A 19,729-nucleotide genomic window follows, 5' to 3' on the forward strand; every position below is an offset into this window, starting at 1 on the left:
CTACTTATATGATCGGGGGCTTCCCTGGTAGCTCAGACGGTAATGCGTCTGCTTACAATGCGGGAGACCTGGGTTCGATCCCTGGGTCGGGAAGACCCCCTGGAGAAGGGAATGGCAACCCACTCCAGTATTCGTGCCTGGAAAATCCCATGGACCAAGGAGCCTGGTGGGCTACAGTCCATGGGGTCGCAAAGAGTCAGACACGACTGAATGACTTCACTTCACTTCACTTATATGATCACTTTGTTTTGAAGTGGAAATTGGTTACTACATAATAAGGTATTTAGAATGGTGCCTGGAGCATATTTAGTATGTATTATTCCTTTGGTAACACTTTTTACCCTTATTAATATTATTTGTGTTACGATATTAACATGATATGAACAAATGTAAGACCATCTGAAGCAGAGTAGAGTGAAAACTATGCAGTGTGGAGGAGAGACCAGTGGCCTTTCAGTTATGAACCAGACCCTGGCTCAGCTCTCTCCTGGCTTTTTGGAAGAATGTTATCCCAGGCTGGACAAGAAGCTAACCTCTCCCCACACCTGAAAGTGAGACATTCAGACCGACGACCTTTGCAAAGGCACTGTGAATACTTCCCTCTGCTCTGCATGGGGTGCTGTAGAGGTGCTAGGTGAGAGGAAACGGTGGAGAGTGGCTGGGACAGGCGGGGGCACGGGCTTCACTTGGAGACAGACTGTGGTGTAGGTGCCTCCTCAGTGTTTGGGGACAAAAGGCTGGAGCTCCCGTATTCACGCTAAGGTGTCACTGTTTTGTATGCTATGAACAGCTTTAGTTCTAGAAACCTTCTCCCCCAACTCTTTTCAGTCCTACACGAGGGTGAGGGCACAGAGTGGAGCATAGGGAGACAGGGACTTGTAAGTTCTTAAAGTTTGAGAATCGAGCTCTTTAAATATTTTGTCTTTTACTTAATAAGAGATGAGGCTAGTGATATTTTACGTCAGATGGTCCCTCTATGATCTGGGGCCCTTTCCAAGCCATCACGAACATTCACGGAAAACCAAGGAAGCAATTATGGTCCTTGCCCTGTCGGGTGCTTTTAAGATGTGATTTATTATTGTCAGCTGAGCCCAAGTCTGCTTCCCCTCATCTTCCACCCACAAGAACAGGGGCCATAAGCAGTTCTGAGCCACTCCTCCTACTGTGGGATTTTATGTTGAAGCATCATTCATGCTTCATTTGTACCTGGCGCTGGTCCTAGGAGGGTTTCAGTTGGAAGGACACAACAAGGCAATAGTCCTAAACACAGCATCCCAAGCACCTCCAGTGCCATTCCAACTTGGGAAGACCAAGCAATCCCTTGTGCTGGACTCTGTGCTTAGAGCATGATGAACCTCACTGCACTGATCCCTCCTGACACCCATGGGAGGTAGGTCTTCTCCATCCTGTACTATGTACAAAGAAACTAAGGCTCAAAGGGACGTGTTGGCTGGCTCAACTTCCTGTCTTGGATTTCTCTCTGAGTCCGTTAACTGCTCTTAACTGCTGCTCGGTTATATTGGATAAAGTGATATAGACATGGGCTTGACTTTAGGCAACTTACATGCCGATTCTATGCCTCCGTTTCTTTGTCTTTCAGTAACCATCCCAGAGTTTATGGTGAGAACTAAATAAGTTTTAATAAAATGTAAGATATTTTGCACATACAGATACTGAATAATTGGCTTTTATCTCTGTCCTTTCTTGCCTCCCCCAGCCCCCTTGTCTTCTTTCTTTTCATCCACATGTATGGAGCCCTTATCCATATAAATCAGATTCCCCACACTACAAAGGCATCCTTTCTTCAGCACTTGCCCTAGGACAGAGAAGCTCTTATTAACCAGAAATCTGAGCAATTCAGCCTCTTCTGCTTGAGAAATAGCAGCATTGACTGCATTAAACCTAACACACAGAACTTGATTTTAAAAATAGTAATAGCATATCATGACGTTGGTCCAATCAGCCTTGTTGCAGAATCAGGTGATCTCCTGTCTCTTTCCTGCAAACAAATCTGTTGCATTACCTTGGATAATTTTAGCAGCAGAATTAACTTTCAATTTGTTGACACTTTACCCAGGAGAAAAAGTAGAGAAAAATGAGACATCAAAATTAAATTAGTTCCAACACTGATATTCTAACCTTAATATCAGGTACACAGTGTCCACACACCCACAGAGCCAAGAGTTAATCAAATTCCTAATAATAAAATATTTTTCTTCAGGTCAAACGGATTACTCATCAGCAGATGAAACCGGGTGGGAGAAAAACCCACCCAGTGTCTTCTGATACCGACATGAAAATAGACATATGCCAGCTGTCACTCTCCATTGGCTTTAGGAGAGGCTCCATTGAGGGGGAGCATGTTCTCTGCAGGCAAAGTCCTTGGACCTCCGCCTGCCCTCAGGGTCTACACAGTATGTTCCAGAAACCAATAAAAGAAAAATTCCATCACTGAATGGGCAAGCTGGGACTGGAGGTCAAGGGAATGGGGACACGTGTGTGTCCTGGGCATGCAGGCAGTCTTCTTAGTGGAGGGGATGATGCTGTGAGCAAGAGACCAGATCAGGCAGTGAGCAGTGTTAGCTAGCTCACTTTCCTAAAAACTAAGAGGGTGGAACTCAAAGGGTTTCCCCTGCGCATGACAAGTCTCCAAGGCTGGCTGCCTCCACTCTGTCCCAACACCAGGAAAAGGAAGATTTTCTTCTTCTCATTGTTGTTGGTCAGTCTCTCAGTGGTGTCTGACTCTTTGAGACCCCATGGACTGCAGCTCCTCTGGCTTCCCTGTCCTTCACTATCTCCCGTAGCTTGCTCAAACTCACATCTATTGAGTCGATGATGCCATCCAACAATCTCATCCTCGATTGCTCCCTTCTCTTCCTGTCCTCAATCTTTCCCAGCATCCGGATCTTTTCCAATGACTGGTTCTTCACATCAGGTGGCCAAAGTATTGGAGCTTCAGCTTCAGCATCAATCCTTCCAATGAAGCATCAGAATTTATTTCCTTTAGGATTGACTGGTTTGATCTCCTTGCTGTCAAAAGAACTCTCAAGAGTCTTCTCCAGCTGGATAACCAAGAATTTCTTATCTCAAAATAAAATCTCTGCTTACATTTTTGTGGTCTAAAAATTAATTTCCTTAGGACTTGCTCTTTTGTTCTGCAACATCGATGTCTCCCTAAACCTTAAATCACCAGAGTGAGACCCTCCTAGACCTCCTGGATGTTTCTGTATCAGTAGGCTTTTCTTCCCAAACGAATTCCTTGATTCTGACTCAAGTTGCTGCTGTCTCGAGGTTTTCACTCAACTGATATCCTGAGATTCAATATCACCCATCTGAGTATTGACTTCCCCAGGGGCTCAGCTGTAAAGAATCTGCCTGCCAAGCATGATATGTGAGTTCAGTCCCTAGGTGGAGAAGATCCCCTGGAGAAGGGAATAGCAACCCACTCCAGTATTCTTCCCTGGAAAATCCCATGGACAGAGGAGCCTGGTGCACTACAGTTCATGGGATTACAAAGAATCAGACATGACTTAGCTACTAAACAACAAGAACATCTGAATATTATACTTTCCCTCAAAAATTCCTACTTCCTGGATTTTCATGTCATCCGGACTCCAACCATGTTCATTCAAATAAAGCCTTTCTGCTTTCTGAGCTCACTTAATTGCCCCATGCTGTCTGTCATATTGTTTTATATTGCAAATTAGGTTCTCAGTGCCTCCAGGAAACAAGAGAACTCACCTATTGAGTCTTTGAACGCTGATCATTTTTGACATGTCTGATTTCATCTCCCTTTCTGAGGCTCAGAGTCTTGACCTCTGAAAGTCCAGTCCACTCCTGCATTTGGAAATAGAAGATGATAATTAATGAGCAGAAAGACTGGTCAAATGGATGAACTGATCATCTGAGGAGGTTTTAATAGGGACTTCCCAGGTGTCTTAGTGGCTGAGACTCCACACTCCCAATGCTTGGGACCCAGATTCCATCCTTGGTAGGATACCTAGATCCCATATACTGCAGCTAAAGATCCTGCATGCTGAAAATAAGACCTGGTGCAGCCAAGTAAATAAATAAATTAAATACATAAATAAATATTTTAAAAAGAAGGCTTTAATAAAATGACTAACTTCCACCAAAATATTAGAGAATTGTTCAGGAAATCTGAATGCTCATTCTTAGTTTGTGTCCTAATTCACTAGTCACACTTTTTAGGTTAAAATTGTCTCTACTGAGACCGTCACCCCAGTCCCATACCACGTATTTAGACCTTTACAGGTAGCATTTTGAGCTGTATCATAGTCAATAATTCATTTCCAGGAATAAGGGAGATCATCAATCAACTATTGACACATTCATTTTAGACCTAAGAAATAGGTGCCACAATAATACATTGCCCCAACAATGTTAAATTCTGAACTTCACAATAATCCTTTTTATTTCAACTGTATCTGTTTGTAAAAATACAGGTTCAAAGCCATGTGTTTAAACTCCTTGGAGCCAGATATATTTTGAAATTCTTTTAAAAAAATTTTTTTGAAGTAACAAATGGGTATACTATGTCACATATTTTCCAAGAGACCTGGGAGAACACTTTGCTGTTAAGCACAGCAATCTTCTTGACATGGACTTAGGGACGTTGACAACAAGTAGGATGAATAAAGGTTATAAAGAGCCTCTTGCCAGGCTGCAGTAGTTAATGCCACTACATAGGCTCAGGTTGGGTTAAATTGTTCCATTAAATAGTCTTACCAAAAGCTTCAGATTTCAGAAATGTAGCCATGGGATTTTGGACTGTTTTATCATCATTGTCACTACTGAAGAAATTTATGTTGTAGTGAGCTTTTTACAGTGAACCTATATTGTGCCCTTCATTCCTTATGAAGTGGAGGTGCGGCCATGGTACTGATGAGCATACTAAAACTTAAAGAATGTGAGTTTCCTCATGCACCTGGTAATAGGCAGAGCCAAGATTTGAACTCTGGACTAAATATTTGACTTCAAAGCCAGTTGTCTAGTGATGGTGCCACAGATAAGCTATATTCTGTAATTCTATAATAACCTATATTCAATTTTCAGTATTTCTCATTTCAGAGGATCTTTTGTCCTTGGCTAGAGATATTTCTTTAAGGTAAGAGGATTGTAGTTTTCTCTTCTGACAAAGAAAGAGAAGTGAAACTTTTCTCTAAACAATCACGTTATTACAACACTTTCAAATATGTCATTCACAACTCAAAATCTGACCACCCAAACCTAATTTAATTAGTTCCTTATCTGCCCAACTTATAGGATCTGCCAGAATAGTCTTTAATATTTAGATAACCCCTCCTGGTTGGCATTTTTTTTTAATCCATTCTTTCAAAAATTATTTATTAAGTATCTAATCTATGACAGACATCATTTGAGACACTAGGGATATAGTAGTAAACAAAACAGGCAGAATCTCTGCCTTCATGGAATTTATAGTGGGAAGAAGGATAATCATTAAAATTAAATAAATGTGTGTATGCCTGCATGTATAGGTATGTGTGATTAGATGCTGAAGTGTCAGAAAAACTTAAAGCAGGGAGAAGGACGGGATGCAGAGGGGCTGTAATTGTAAATAATATATTCTTAGAAAGCCTCATTGAAAAGATAGCATTTGGAAGAGAAGCAAGTTGTTGGTGTTTAGTCGTTAAGTTGTATCTGACTCTTTTGGCAACCCCATGGACTGTATAGCCTGCCAGGTTCCTCTGTCCATGGAATTTCCCAGGCAAGAATACTGGAGTAGGTTGTCATTTCCTTCTCCAGGGGATCTTTGAGACCTGGGATCGAACCCGTGTCTCCTACTTGGCAGGCAGATTCTTTACCACTGAGCTGCCTGGGAATCCCAGAGTAGCAAGTGCTGAGCCCCGAAGAGAGAAGTGTACTTGTAGAGTTTGAGAAATAGTAAGAGGGTCAGTGTGGCTGAATAAAATGAGAAGAATATAAGAGGTATGGTCAGAGAGCTGAGGAAGGCAATGGGACCTGGTCAAATTTGTGTTTCTACTCAAAACGAAATGTGCGCATTTAGATGGTTTTCTCAGAACAGTATCTGCCTTTGGTCTTAAGAAGAAACTGGAGGAGACTGAGGGCAGAATCAGAAAGGCAGTGGGGGACCCCCACCTCATCCACCTGTCTGAATCTTCATCCTGTAGATGGAGCATGGATGGAGCTAGATTTAAGTCTGAATCTCAAGTGAATGTTTCCTACCTGAAGCTCCCCAGATATTCACAGTTGTGGAGATCAGGGAAGTCAAAGCAACAGAGAAGAATTAGGATTTAAATTACAGGAAAATCACTCATCACAGGAACATGACTCAGAAACCCCATGCCCCAAGTCTCGGTCCATAAACAGAACCAAATTTGGATTTCCAAGCTGGAACCCAGAGTCAAGTTTGAATGAGATGAGATGAGGTCTTGTGAAGACTTTGCATTGTCAAAAAGAAAAAGAAGGTAAATTAGGAACTAGGGGAAAATCTTCATTTTATAGATTAAAATGAAGAAGGCTTAACATGCAAAGGATATGAATAGAGAGTTTGCATAAAAAGGTTCTTAAACATGAAAAGATGCTTTAGTATCGCTTACAGTGAGACACATGGGAGTTAAAATTATACTTACTACTTTTACTCACCATTTTGTCAAAGATGGAAAAGGTAAGTTAATGTACTCTTTGGCAAAACTGTGGGCAAACAGACACTTTCACGTATTGCTTGTAGAAATGCAGAACCCCATACGAAGGGCAATGTCAATCGGAATTATAAATTCATATGCTGTTTCTTCCGGAAATTATACTTTTGGGAATTTATCTTATAGCATTACTTACTTATGTGCAAGATAATTTAAGCATAGGATTATTCACTGTGACATTGTTATGTTGCACAACATCATTGTACAACAATTAATCATGATACTTTGATGCAACCAAATTCTAAGTTGCTATAGAAGAGGATGAGAAAATGTCCATGTGGAAATATCTCTAAAATATAGTAGTACATTTGAGAAAACAAATTATGTAGCATTGCATCTTTTTGTGGAAAGTTGAAAAAATCAAGAATATGTTTTCATTTGCTTTTTTATGCATAGGGAAACTGGAGAAAAGCTAAGACACTGTATTAATTAGGGTCACTTATTGGGGAAGGGGGGACATGGAAGAGAGATTTTTCACTGTAATACTTTTATACATTTGATTTTGAACAAACTTAATGGATGACTTATTCAAAACTAATTAACTGTATAATTAAGTTTGAAATGCTGCACTCAATTCATATCTGTTATTATAATTATTAATATTAAAATTGATATTAATATTAGATACCCTGAGTTCTAGTCAGACTCTGATACAAGCTGACTGTTAGATTCTGGCACACTCTCCTAATTTCTCTAAACTTTCCTAATTTATAAAATGTTAATTTTTGAGGGCCCTTTCACGTTTTAACATTATAGTGACAAGAAGCGAATGGATACTTGAAGAACAAGATGGAACGTGCTGGGGCTTTGACAATGAGCACTATGGGAACAGGAAGTGTTTTGTTTCCTTCATTTTAGAGTTGAGAAAATTACAATGCAGAGAAGTTAAGGAGCTTTCGGGGAGCTCCAAAGCCACTGGCGGCAGAACGGGGATGTGGACCCACACTCTGTGCGAGTGCAAACCTGCTGAAGATACCGCTGCCCAAGCGATGCTCTCTATCCTGAAAGGTCTGACCAGGCATCAGAGGCCGGCACCAAGTAAAAGAAGCACCGCAGTTCCAGGTTTCCTTCCTGCCTTGTGGTTGCTCAGTCCTCCAGTCGCGTCCAACACATTGTGACCCCCATGGACTGCAGCACGCCAGGCTCCCCGTCCCTCACTGTCTCCCGGAGCTTGCTCAGACTCTTGTCCATTGAGTCGGTGGTGCCATCCAACCATCTCATCCTGTCGCCCCCTTCTCCTCCTGCCCTCAATTTTTCCCATCATCAGGGTCTTTTCAAATGAGTCAGCTCTTCACATCAAGTGGCCAAAGTGTTGGAGCTTCAGCTTCAGCATCAGTCTTTCCAAAGAATATTCAGGACTAATTTCCTTTAGAATGGACTGGTTGGATCTCCTTGCAGTCCAAGGGACTCTCAAGAATGTTCAACACCACAGTTTGAAAGCATCAATTCTTTGGTGCTCAGCTTTCTTTATAGTCCAACTCTCACATCCATACATGACCACTGGAAAAACCACAGCTTTGAATACGTGTACCTTTGTCCACAAAGTGATGTCTCTAAGTTTATTGCCTTGGTCCTGCTCAGACTGGAAGACTGACAACCAGTCATTGTCAGGAAGAGCCCTGTTAGGTGTCTGTGTTTTCCTATTAGTCACAGCAATTTATTGACCATGTCATCTAGGGCAATAGGGCTCTTACTTGAATGGAATGTAGATTTAGTCAGGGAGGGGGGTGTTCCCCCTTAAATTGAAGACCTACATTTTAAGCGGCTCCCTGTTTCAGAATCAGACAAAACATTCCTAGAACTTAAATGATGCCTGAACCGTGCCGGACAATTTAGATACACTTAGAAGTGACAACACCTGTGTGTCCAGCTGTCTCTGAAAAGGAGGTTTCATTTATCAGAATGGCTTCCAAATTGCTCTGTTTTGTGCAACCATGACCCACAGGTTCCCATCAGTGTGGAAGCTGAGTGGTGTGGGGAATGCTTCCCGGAGTGGCTTGGTTTCCACTGGAAACTCCAGAATAATTTTCTGGTGGTGAGCGGAGGCCCTTGTATTCTATGATCCTTTGAAGGGGGTGGTGGTTGCTGATGTTTTTTAATCTTAGCCTCAAGCATGTTTTGGAAACCAGCATACGATTAATTTCCCGATTGCTGCAGGGTTGTTTTAGGACTTTTTTTTTTTTCCATTTTAATTTTATTTTAAAGCTGGGACACTGCAAAGCTCTGTAAACAAAGTAATCGATCAGTTGCTATCAGCAGTTCTTGTGAGAGGGCAGAATAATTTGATGGATTCTGGACAATAGGAAACGAATAGTGCAAGCAGCTTGAATAAATTAATGGACATGATTATAAGTGGAGACGGGGGTCCCCACACGTGTTCTTAAAGGAGAACATTCGTTCTGGCTCCGAGGCGCCTGCATCCCTCAGGCCACATGGAGTCAATTGTGGGTGGATGCGTCTCATTTACAGCCTCCAGTCCATTTTTGAATTTTCTTGCTTTTGCAATCTGATGCTTTACCTGGACTGCAGGTAGCAGAGATTTAAAATGGTTCCTTGTTTATTTTTAATTTGCATCAAGCTACTAAATGTTAGTGCAGGGAGAGACGCTTGGGTGTTTTTTGTGTGTGTGTGCCCTGACTCCCTTGTGTGAGAAAGCAAGACTCTGGATCCCAGAAAGGAGACGTGATTTATTTAAGGTTACGACTGCTTGTTGTCAGAACCAAGCCTCTAGTTCAAGTTCTCTGCCTTCACGTTCAGTGCTCTTTTCTTCATCACATCACATTGCCCCCAGGTGTCATTCAGGTAATTGTAACATGAACAACATTGTGGGTGTGACTGCTTCCGGCACCTCCTTCTTCCTCCCTCTTCACTTTCTCCTCCACCTTTCGTAGCACCTCCTGTTTACATTCCCCCCAAACACAGTTTCCGAACCAGAATTCTTTGCTATCTATTTATTGTGGACTATTTTAAATGCTATTTATACTTAGGCTTTTAAATATTACCTATGCCCCTGCGTGGTTGTTCCAGTATCCAAGTATCGGTCATGTGTTTTCTCAGCTCCAGCCAGGACTTTCTGCTCCCGTGCAGAGTGTTAGGTTGGCTCACCCTCTTACTATAGCTCTCCCTAATGTGGGTGGGCCTTGTGTAATCAGTTGAAGGTCAGAATAGAACAAAACCACTTGTGTGCTTGAACAGGAGATCATTCTCCCCCAGACTGACTTCAGACTTTGTCTGCACCATCAACGCTCCTGAGGTCAGGTCACCAGCCCACCCTGCAGATTTGGGGCTTGCTGGCACCCGTACGCCATGTCTTTATCACTTTCAGGAATCCTCTTTCATCTGCCTCTTCTTTCCCAACCGAGGAACTCCAGTTCTTCATGTAACACCCAATTCAGCTTTCATCATCTCTCAACTCCTGGCAAAATGTCCCCTCTGTCTCTCACTTCCTGCTGTTTTCTCCAAGACACATATATTTTTACTTCTCTTTAAAAAATTCATTCTCTCCTGCTCATCTTTCATAAAAGTCAGTGTCTTTTCTCCACTGTAAACACCCTGAGGGCAAGGGATGTGTCTTTAGCGTTTTTCTTTCCCTGACTCCTACTGTGTGCTGTTCCAGGTGCATGCCACGTGCTTACTGTTAATAAAAGCTCACTTAGTCAATGAGTCAGCAGATGCTAGAGCCTGAACATCTCCACTGAACCCCGTACGGACATGCCCAGTGACTCCTGCCAGCTCTCAGGGGTGTTTAGTCGGTTTCCTTCTCACGTCATCTGTTCAAAACAGGCATCTTGAGTTGCAGCTTGCATCCCTGCTCTCTGAAACCCATTCTTCCTCTAATCTCCCTCATCTCAGGAAACGGAGTCACCGTCCATGCAATGGCTCAGACAAAACTGTTCTGCCTTCATTTTCTCTTACCTCTAGTCTGGCTGCAAATCTTCTGACTCTAGTCATCCCAAATATGGGCACATCTTCTTTGCGACCCTTGCCTGGCACTGTCATCTCTGGCTAATAGCACCTGACCTGTCCTCATCGTATTTATTCCCTTCTCTGTATATCAGCCCGTCTGGGTGTTCCGTCTGATTGTTTATAATGTAAAGCTGTTCCCTGAGCACCTTCTATGGCTCCTTCTTTTTTTTTTTTTTTTTTGCTGTTATCTTTTTGCTTTTGTGGGGGAGGGGGGGCATGCCACATAGTATGCAGTTCCCCAACCAGGGATTGGACCCCCTGAAGTGGGAGGGCAAAGTCTTAACCACTGGACCACCAGGGAGGTCCCCTGGTTCCTCTTAAATTATCCATTCATCTCTCTTAGGATAAAAGAGGTTCTTATCATGGCCTAGGAGGTGCTGTGTGATCTGCCCTTGCCCCTCTCCAGGGTCACCACCTACCCCTGTGTTCTTTCTCATTCTTGTGCAATGTAAGGATTGCTGTTCTTCAGAGACCCCCAACAGGTTCTAACATTGGGAGCTTCACTGCTTTCTCTCTACCTGAGCTGCCCTTCCCAGAGCTTCCTATGGCTTTTTTTTTGGCTGCACTGGGTATTAGCAGGACTCAGGATCTTCTATCTTTGTCTCAGTTCTCAGGACCTTTAGTTGTGGGCTTGGGGTCTAGTTCCTCGGCCAGGGTTCAAACCCTGGCACCCTTCATTGGGAGCTTGGAATCTTAGACACTGGACCTCCAGGGAAGTCCCTCCTATGGCTTGCTTTCTGAGATCATCAAGTTTAAACTCAAAGACCACTTTTCAGAAAAGGCTTTCCTATTCTCTCCCTGTCTCAGGAAGCTCCACCCTCTTCCCATCAGTCTTTGCCATCAATATTTCTGGTATGAATAGCCTTAAGTAATGGGCTTCCCTAGTAGCTCAAACCAGGTGGCTCAGTGGTAAATAAAATAAAATAAAATAAAATCTGCCTGCCATTGCAGGAGACATGGATTCATTCAGTCCGAGTCTGGAAGATCCCATGGAGGAGGAAATGGCAACCCACTCCAGTATTCTTGCCTGGAGAATTCCACGGACAGAGAGGCCTGGTGAGCTACAGTCCATGGGGTCACAAAGAGTCAGACACCACTGAGCATGCAGGCTAGCATGTAGTGGCTCAGATGGTAAAGAATCTGCCTGCAATGCAGGATACCCGGGCTTGATCCCTGGGTTAGGGAAGATCCCCTGGATAAGGGAATGGCTACCCACTCCAGTCTTCTTGCCTGGAGAATCCCATGGACAGAGGAGCCTGGTGGTCTACAGTTCGTGGGGTTGCAAAGAGCTGGACATGACTGAGCACGCATGCATACATGTAGTGGCTCAAGCAATAAAGAATCTGCCTCCAATGCAGGTCCCCGGGTTCAGTCCCTGGATGGGAAAGATCCCCTGGAGAAAGGAATAGTACCCACTTCAGTATTCTGCTAGTTGAAATCATATTGCTTATTTGTTTGCTTGTGTCCCTCCCGGACTCAAATAGGAGCTCCATTACAGCAGAGACTTTAAAAAAACAAGCTGTGTTCCTGAGTGCCCAGAACATAGCCAACACGTAGTAGGTAGACAATGATTATTTGCTGTATAAATAAATAGGAGACCCAATGTTTATTAGATTTGGATGCTTTGATTTGAGTGGTTATTTTTTCCTCTTTAAATGTACTCAACATGTTCTTGGCAAGAGAACACAGGAGAGTGAATGTAAGTCAGATGATATATGGGGAAATGAGAAAATAAAAAGGCAAAACTGCTGAGCTACTGAATAGCGAATCTTAAGGGGAACTTTCTTATTTTCAATATCTTTATTTCCTGGAATAGAAAGAGAATATCTTCGTTGGGAAAGGAAATCCCAGCGGAACTTGCAAAACATGAAAGAGAATTGCTTTGCCTTTTTGGACTTTTGTTTTGCTTTACTTTGCTTCGATGTATGAAACGAGGTTTCTGTGCAACTTTATTAGGTCAATGTTTACAATAACATTATCCTCAGGGCATAGGAGAGAGATCAGAAGCATTAGAGAAAGGTACTGGGCAAGAAAACTACCAGGCTTTCAGACCTACTCTGTGCTTTATGGTAATTATAATAGTAGCTGAAACTGATTGAGGATTCATTGTTGTCCTCTGATACATGCACTGTCTGATTTGATCCTGTTCAATCTTTATGGCATCTAGATAAATTAGTACCATTGTCATGATTTTGTTGATGGCGAAACTGACTCAAAATAATTTCCCTTTCCAAGCCACATGGTTCATGCCTGATGAAAGCGTCCTTTCCCCCTCCCAGGGACTGTAACATCTTCATTAGCTGATTTCCTTGATCCAGTCCCTCTTCCTCTAAGGCTTTCTCAAGACTGGACTGTCAGGCTGTCACTGGGTGGTCGGGTGTGTTCTCTGATTCCTTCTGACCTGCCAGCTTCAGGACATGGGATCCTGCTGGTGTCCAAGCACCCATGGGACGTCTGTGGCACGGTGGAGAGAGCGTGAGCCCTCTGTTTAGAGTTCAGAGGGAACTCAGCTGGCTTGGGACAGGGCACGGGCTGTGTTCATCTCTAGACTCTCAATGCTTGACATGGTGCCAAGAACACAGAACATAGTCCATGATTTCTAACTTTCCCATGAACCTGCTATTTTACTGGATCTCTCAGAAAGCCTCTTATAACTCTGGTGGATGGATCTGTCAGGCAAGTAATGGCCATCTGGGATAAGGCTGGTAATGGTACATATTGTGGCTAAAAATAGCGTGTCATCTTTATAAAGCACTTCGCAGAGCATGGACCAGAGGGCTACAGTCTCTCACTTTCCTTGGGTGGGATATGGAGATAAAAAATATCATAGTGACCATGTGAGATTTCTGTGGGGTTCCATGAATTAATGTGCAGAGCTTCTTAATAATGTGCCAGGCTTATCATGAATACTTAATAAATGTTAGCAAGAGCTATAGAAGTTCTTAGGCAAACCTCATGAGGAGATCATCTTGCATATGCCCATTTCATGGATGCTATTACTAAGCCTTGGCTGGTTAAGTGACTTTTCCAAGTCCTCACAGGTAGGAAGCAGAAGTCCTTAGGTTTGCCCAGTATCTGTTTGTCTCCAATCCTAGTATGCTGAGTCCTCCAAAGGACATTTGACAGCAACAGGAGTCATTTCTGATCATCACCCCCGGTGGGTGTTGCTCTTGGAACATAGTGTGTTGAGGTGTAGGGTGTCCTGAACATTCTCCAATACACAGGGCAGCCTCTACAACAACGAATGCCCTCAGTCACTTCAGTCATGTCTGACTCTTTGCCACCCCATGGACTGTAGTCTGCCAGGCTCCTCTATCCATGGGATTCTTCAGGCAAGAATACTGGAGTGGACTGCCATGCCCTCTTCCAGGGGATCTTCCTGACCCAGGGATTGAACCTGCATCTCCTGCACTGCAGGTGGATTCTTAACCCACTGAACCACCTGGGGAGCCCACCACAAAGAATAACCCTGCCCAAATGTCACTAGAGCCACGGTTGCGAAATTGTGCTTTGACCAGTGATCAATTCCATTGATTCACCATCGCGCTGTAATCACAATCTAATAACCGCAGAACAGACACCCATAGGCAGGGCTGCCAACCTTATTCCCAAGGGATCTGGTTGCCTTCAGTTGCCTGGACACTGGTGTTGTTAGTAGAGATGATTCAACTGGGCCATCCTGGGGCACGAGCTTATCTAAGTCATAATAACTCCTGGTAACAGTGTCATCACTGAAGGAAAAAATTCTATTTCGATCACAACCCCAAGATTACCCTTTGTGATGTTTGCCACACCTATAATTCATTAACCCGTGATATTGTCTCTTTATGTCGCCTTCCTTTTTTACAATATAAACTCTCTGATGACAGGGACTGTGCTGGGCTTGTCCACTGCTTCCCCTTAGCTCCTGGCAGAAGGTTCTGGATGATAGTCTAAAACAGGTCCAAGTTGGAGACATACTTGTATAAATAAATAATCCAGGCCAGCAACTGAAAATATAAAAAGAGTGTCTAGTGCCCAGGAGAAAAGTTTGTGCTATTTAAGATGTGTTAGACACCATAGAATGTTTGAAGGATTTGAAATCCAATGTTCATTCATTCAAGCATTCATTGACTAGTGCTGTGCTTAGTCACTCAGTTGTGACTAACTTTTTGCGGCCCCATGGACTGCACCCCACCAGGCTCCTCTGTTCATGAAAATTTCCAGGCAAGAGTAGTGGAGTAGAGCTGCCATTTCTTTCTCCAGGGCATCTTGCTGAGCCAGGGTTTGAACCTATGAACCTGCATTTTCTGCATTGGCAGGAGGATTCATTACCACCAAGCCAAACCAACTATCATCTAATATAAAATAAAAATCTTTAAAAAAAGATCATTACAGGGTTATGTGCAGCTTCTGGGCACAGAGGGTGTTCAGTCAATGGGTGATCATACGTGGTGGCTTTTAAACATGTCCACACATTCTTGGACACACCATCCATTAAGAGGGAGCAACTCTGTCCCTCCCCTTAAACCTACGCAGGCTTGGGAAGTCCCTTGGCTAATAGAATGTGGCAGAATTGAAGCCATGTGACATCTGAGGCCAGGTTGGGAAGAACCAAACGACAAGCTTAGCAACCTAGTAGAGAGACCAGAGCATCAGAGAAGGAGAAAGAGACACACGAAGAGACAGAGAGATCCACAGAGCCTCAGGTATTCTGTCCAGGTGTGTGGGTGAAGATGCCTGGGAGCCAGACACATCCTGACTGCAGACACATCTCCTTCTTCGGGGACATCAAGTAGGGAAGGGTAAGGAGACAGGGAGACATATTTTGGAAGTTGAGTCTTGAGTATTTTATTGGAGTCACATTTTGTAAAAGTCCTATATGGTTTATTCTGAAGACTGGTCCATAATTGGGATTTTTGTCCAGGGTAGGGGATATACAGTAAACATTTGAGAAGATTCAAGGCACTGTGAACCATGACTTCAATATTTTACCCTGTAGTATTCAGACTCATTACAGGTTGTATGGAGTGAAGTATCATTACCTGATCTATAGGAAAGAGAGGCGGTTGGATGCCCGTCAAAACCATGTACATGCAGTCATTTTGCTGTTATTATTCTAGAAATGGATTATCATTTTAATCGGAATCTTTTCTTTTAATTAAAGTATCTCTGATGTACAATATTATATGTTACAAGTGTACAATATCAGATCAGATCAGATCAGTCACTCAGTCGTGTCCAACTCTTTGCAACCCCATGAATCGCAGCATGCCAGGCCTCCCTGTCCATCACCAACTCCCGGAGTTCACTAAAACTCACGTCCATTGAGTCAGTGATGCCATCCAGCCATCTCATCCTCTGTCGTTCCCTTCTCCTCCTGCCCCCAATCCCTCCCAGCATCAGAGTCTTTTCCAATGAGTCAACTCTTCACATCAGGTGGCCAAAGTACTGGAGTTTCAGCTTTAGCATCATTCCTTCCAAAGAAATCCCAGGGCTGATCTCCTTCAGAATGGACTGGTTGGATCTCCTTGCAGTCCAAGGGACTCTCAAGAGTCTTTTCCAACACCACAGTTCAAAAGCATCAATTCTCCGGCACTCAGCCTTCTTCACAGTCCAACTCTTACATCCATACATGACCACAGGAAAAACCATAGCCTTGACTAGACGAACCTTTGTTGGCAAAGTAATGTCTCTGCTTTTGAATATGCTATCTAGGTTGGTCACAACTTTCCTTCCAAGGAGTAAGCGTCTTTTAATTTCATGGCTGCAGTCACCATCTGTAGTGATTTTAGAGCCCAGAAAAATAAAGTTGACACTGTTTCCACTGTTTCTCCATCTATTTCCCATGAAGTGGTGGGACCGGATGCCATGATCTTCGTTTTCTGAATGTTGAGCTTTAAGCCAACTTTTTCACTCTCCACTTTCACTTTCATCAAGAGGCTTTTGAGTTCCTCTTCACTTTCTACCATAAGGGTGGTGTCATCTGCCTATCTGAGGTTATTGATATTTCTCCTGGCAATCTTGATTCCAGCTTGTATTTCTTCCAGTCCAGCGTTTCTCATGATGTATTCTGCATATAAGTTAAATAAACAGGGTGACAATATACAGCCTTGACGAACTCCTTTTCCTATTTGGAACCAGTCTGTTGTTCCATGTCCAGTCCTAACTGTTGCTTCCTGACCTGCATACAAATTTCTCAAGAGGCAGGTCAGGTGGTCTGGTATTCCCATCTCTTTCAGAATTGTCCACAGTTTATTGTGATCCACAGAGTCAAAGGCTTTGGCATAGTCAATAAAGCAGAAATAGATGTTTTTCTGGAACTCTCTTGCTTTTTCTATGATCCAGCAGATGTTGGCAATTTGATCTCTGGTTCCTCTGCCTTTTCTAAAACCAGCTTGAACATCAGGAAGTTCACGGTTCACATATTGCTGAAGCCTGGCTTGGAGAATTTTGAGCATTACTTTACTAGCGTGTGAGATGAGTGCAATTGTGCGGTAGTTTGAGCATTCTTTGGCATTGCCTTTCTTTGGGATTGGAATGAAAACTGACCTTTCCCAGTCCTGTGGCCACTGCTGAGTTTTCCAAATTTGCTGGTATATTGAGTGCAGCACTTTCACAGCATCATCTTTCAGGATTTGGAATAGTTCAACTGGAATTCCATCACCTCCACTAGCTTTGTTTGTAGTGATGCTTTCTAAGGCCCACTTGACTTCACATTCCAGGATGTCTGGCTCTAGGTCAGTGATCACACCATTGTGATTATCTGGGTCGTGAAGATCTTTTTTGTACAGTTCTTCTGTGTATTCCTGCCATCTCTTCTTAATATTTTCTGCTTCTGTTAGGTCCATACCATTTCTGTCCTTTATCGAGCTCATCTTTGCATGAAATGTTCCTTTGGTATCTCTGATTTTCTTGAAGAGATCCTTAGTCTTTCCCATTCTGTTGTTTTCCTCTATTTCTTTGCATTGATCGCTGAAGAAGGCTTTCTTATCTCTTCTTGCTATTCTCTGGAACTATGCATTCAGATGTGTATATCTTTCCTTTTCTCCTTTGCTTTTCGCTTATCTTCTTTTCACAGCTATTTGTAAGGCCTCCCCAGACAGCCATTTTGCTTTGTTGCATTTCTTTTCCATGGGAATGTTCTTGATCCCTGTCTCCTGTATAATGTCACGAACCTTATTCCATAGTTCATCAAGCACTCTATCTATCAGATCTAGGCCCTTAAATCTATTTCTCACTTCCACTGTATAATCATAAAGGATTTGATTTAGGTCATACCTGAATGGTCTAGTGATTTTCCCTACTTTCTTCAATTTCAGTTTGAATTTGGCAATAAGGAGTTCATGGTCTGAGCCACAGTCAGCTCCTGGTTTTGTTTTTGCTGACTGTATAGAGCTTCTCCATCTTTGGCTGCAAAGAATATAATCAATCTGATTTTGGTGTTGACCATCTGGTGATGTCCATGTATAGAGTCTTCTCTTGTGTTGTTGGAAGATGATGTTTGCTATGCCCAGTGTGTTCTCTTGGCAAAACTCTATTAGTCTTTGCCCTGTTTCATTCCATATTCCAAGGCCAAATTTGCCTGTTACTCCAGGTGTTTCTTGACTTCCTACTTTTGCATTCCAGTCTCCTATAATGAAAAGGACATCTTTTTTGGGTGTTAGTTCTAAAAGGTCTTATAGGTCTTCATAGAACCGTGCAACCTCAGCTTCTTCAGCTACTGGTCAGGGCATAGACCTGGATTACTGTGATATTGAATGGTTTGCCTTGGAAACGAACAGAGATTATTCTGTCATTTTGGGGATTGCATCCAAGTACTGCATTTCAGACTCTTTTGTTGACCACGATTGCCACTCCATTTCTTCTGAGGGATTCTTGCCTGCAGTAGTAGATATAATGGTCATCTGAGTTAAATTCACCCATTCCAGTCCATTTCAGTTGGCTGATTCCTAGAATGTCGACATTCACTCTTGCGGCGGCAGGGAGGAGCAATAGCATGACCGAGGCCAGGGGCGGTGGCTGGGAGGACCAACCCCACGTCCAAGGAGCCATGGCTGTGCGGGCGCAGGAGGGCCTAGAGGAGCTATCCCACATTGAAGGTCAGGAAGGGCGGCAGTGAGGAGATACCCCTCGTCCAAGGTAAGGAGCAATGGCTGCGCTTTGCTGGAGCAGCCATGAAGAGATACCCCACGCCCAAGGTAAGAGAAACCCAAGTAAGATGGTAGGTTTTGCAAGTGGGCATCAGAGGACAAACACACCGAAACCATACTCACAGAAAACTAGTCAATCTAATCACACTAGGACCACAGCCTTGTCTAACTCAATGAAACTAAGCCATGCCCATGGGGCAACCCAAGACGGGCGGGTCATGGTGGAGAGATTTGACAGAATGTGGTCCACTGGAGAAGGGAATGGCAAACCACTTCAGTATTCTTGCCTTGAGAACCCCATAAACAGTATGAAAAGGCAAAATGATAGGATACTGAAAGAGAAACTCCCCAGGTCAGTAGGTGCCCAATATGCTACTGGAGATCAGTGGAGAAATTACTCCAGAAAAAATGAAGGGATGGAGCCAAAGCAAAAACAATACCCAGCTGTGGATGTGACTGGTGATAGAAGCAAGGTCCTATGCTGTAAAGAGCAATATTGCATAGGAACCTGGAATGTAAGGTCCATGAATCAAGGCAAATTGGAAGTGGTCAAACAAGAGATGGCAAGAGTGTACAATATAGTGAATCACAATTTTTAAAGGTTAGACTCCATTTATAGTTTTAAAATTTTGGCTATATCCTCTGTGTTTTACAATGTATCCTTGTAGCTTATTTTATACATAGTTGTTTGTACCTCTTAATCCCCTACCCCTATATTCTTTTGCTTCACTTCATTCTCCCAATAAAAGTGTATAAAATGCAATTAGACAACATTTCAGAAAGCCCCTTGTCATTCACAGTAAAAGCAAATATTTTAATGAATATCCAAAGATTAGGTTTGTTTTTAAAAATTGGAACTTATTTCCCATTTTTTCTCTTACAAAAGAGAACAAGGGGAAAAAAAAATGTCAAGAAATGAAGCCAAAT

This window comes from Bubalus bubalis, chromosome 15 (assembly GCF_019923935.1).
Source record: "Bubalus bubalis isolate 160015118507 breed Murrah chromosome 15, NDDB_SH_1, whole genome shotgun sequence".
In the NCBI taxonomy this organism is placed as follows: Eukaryota; Metazoa; Chordata; class Mammalia; order Artiodactyla; family Bovidae; genus Bubalus; species Bubalus bubalis.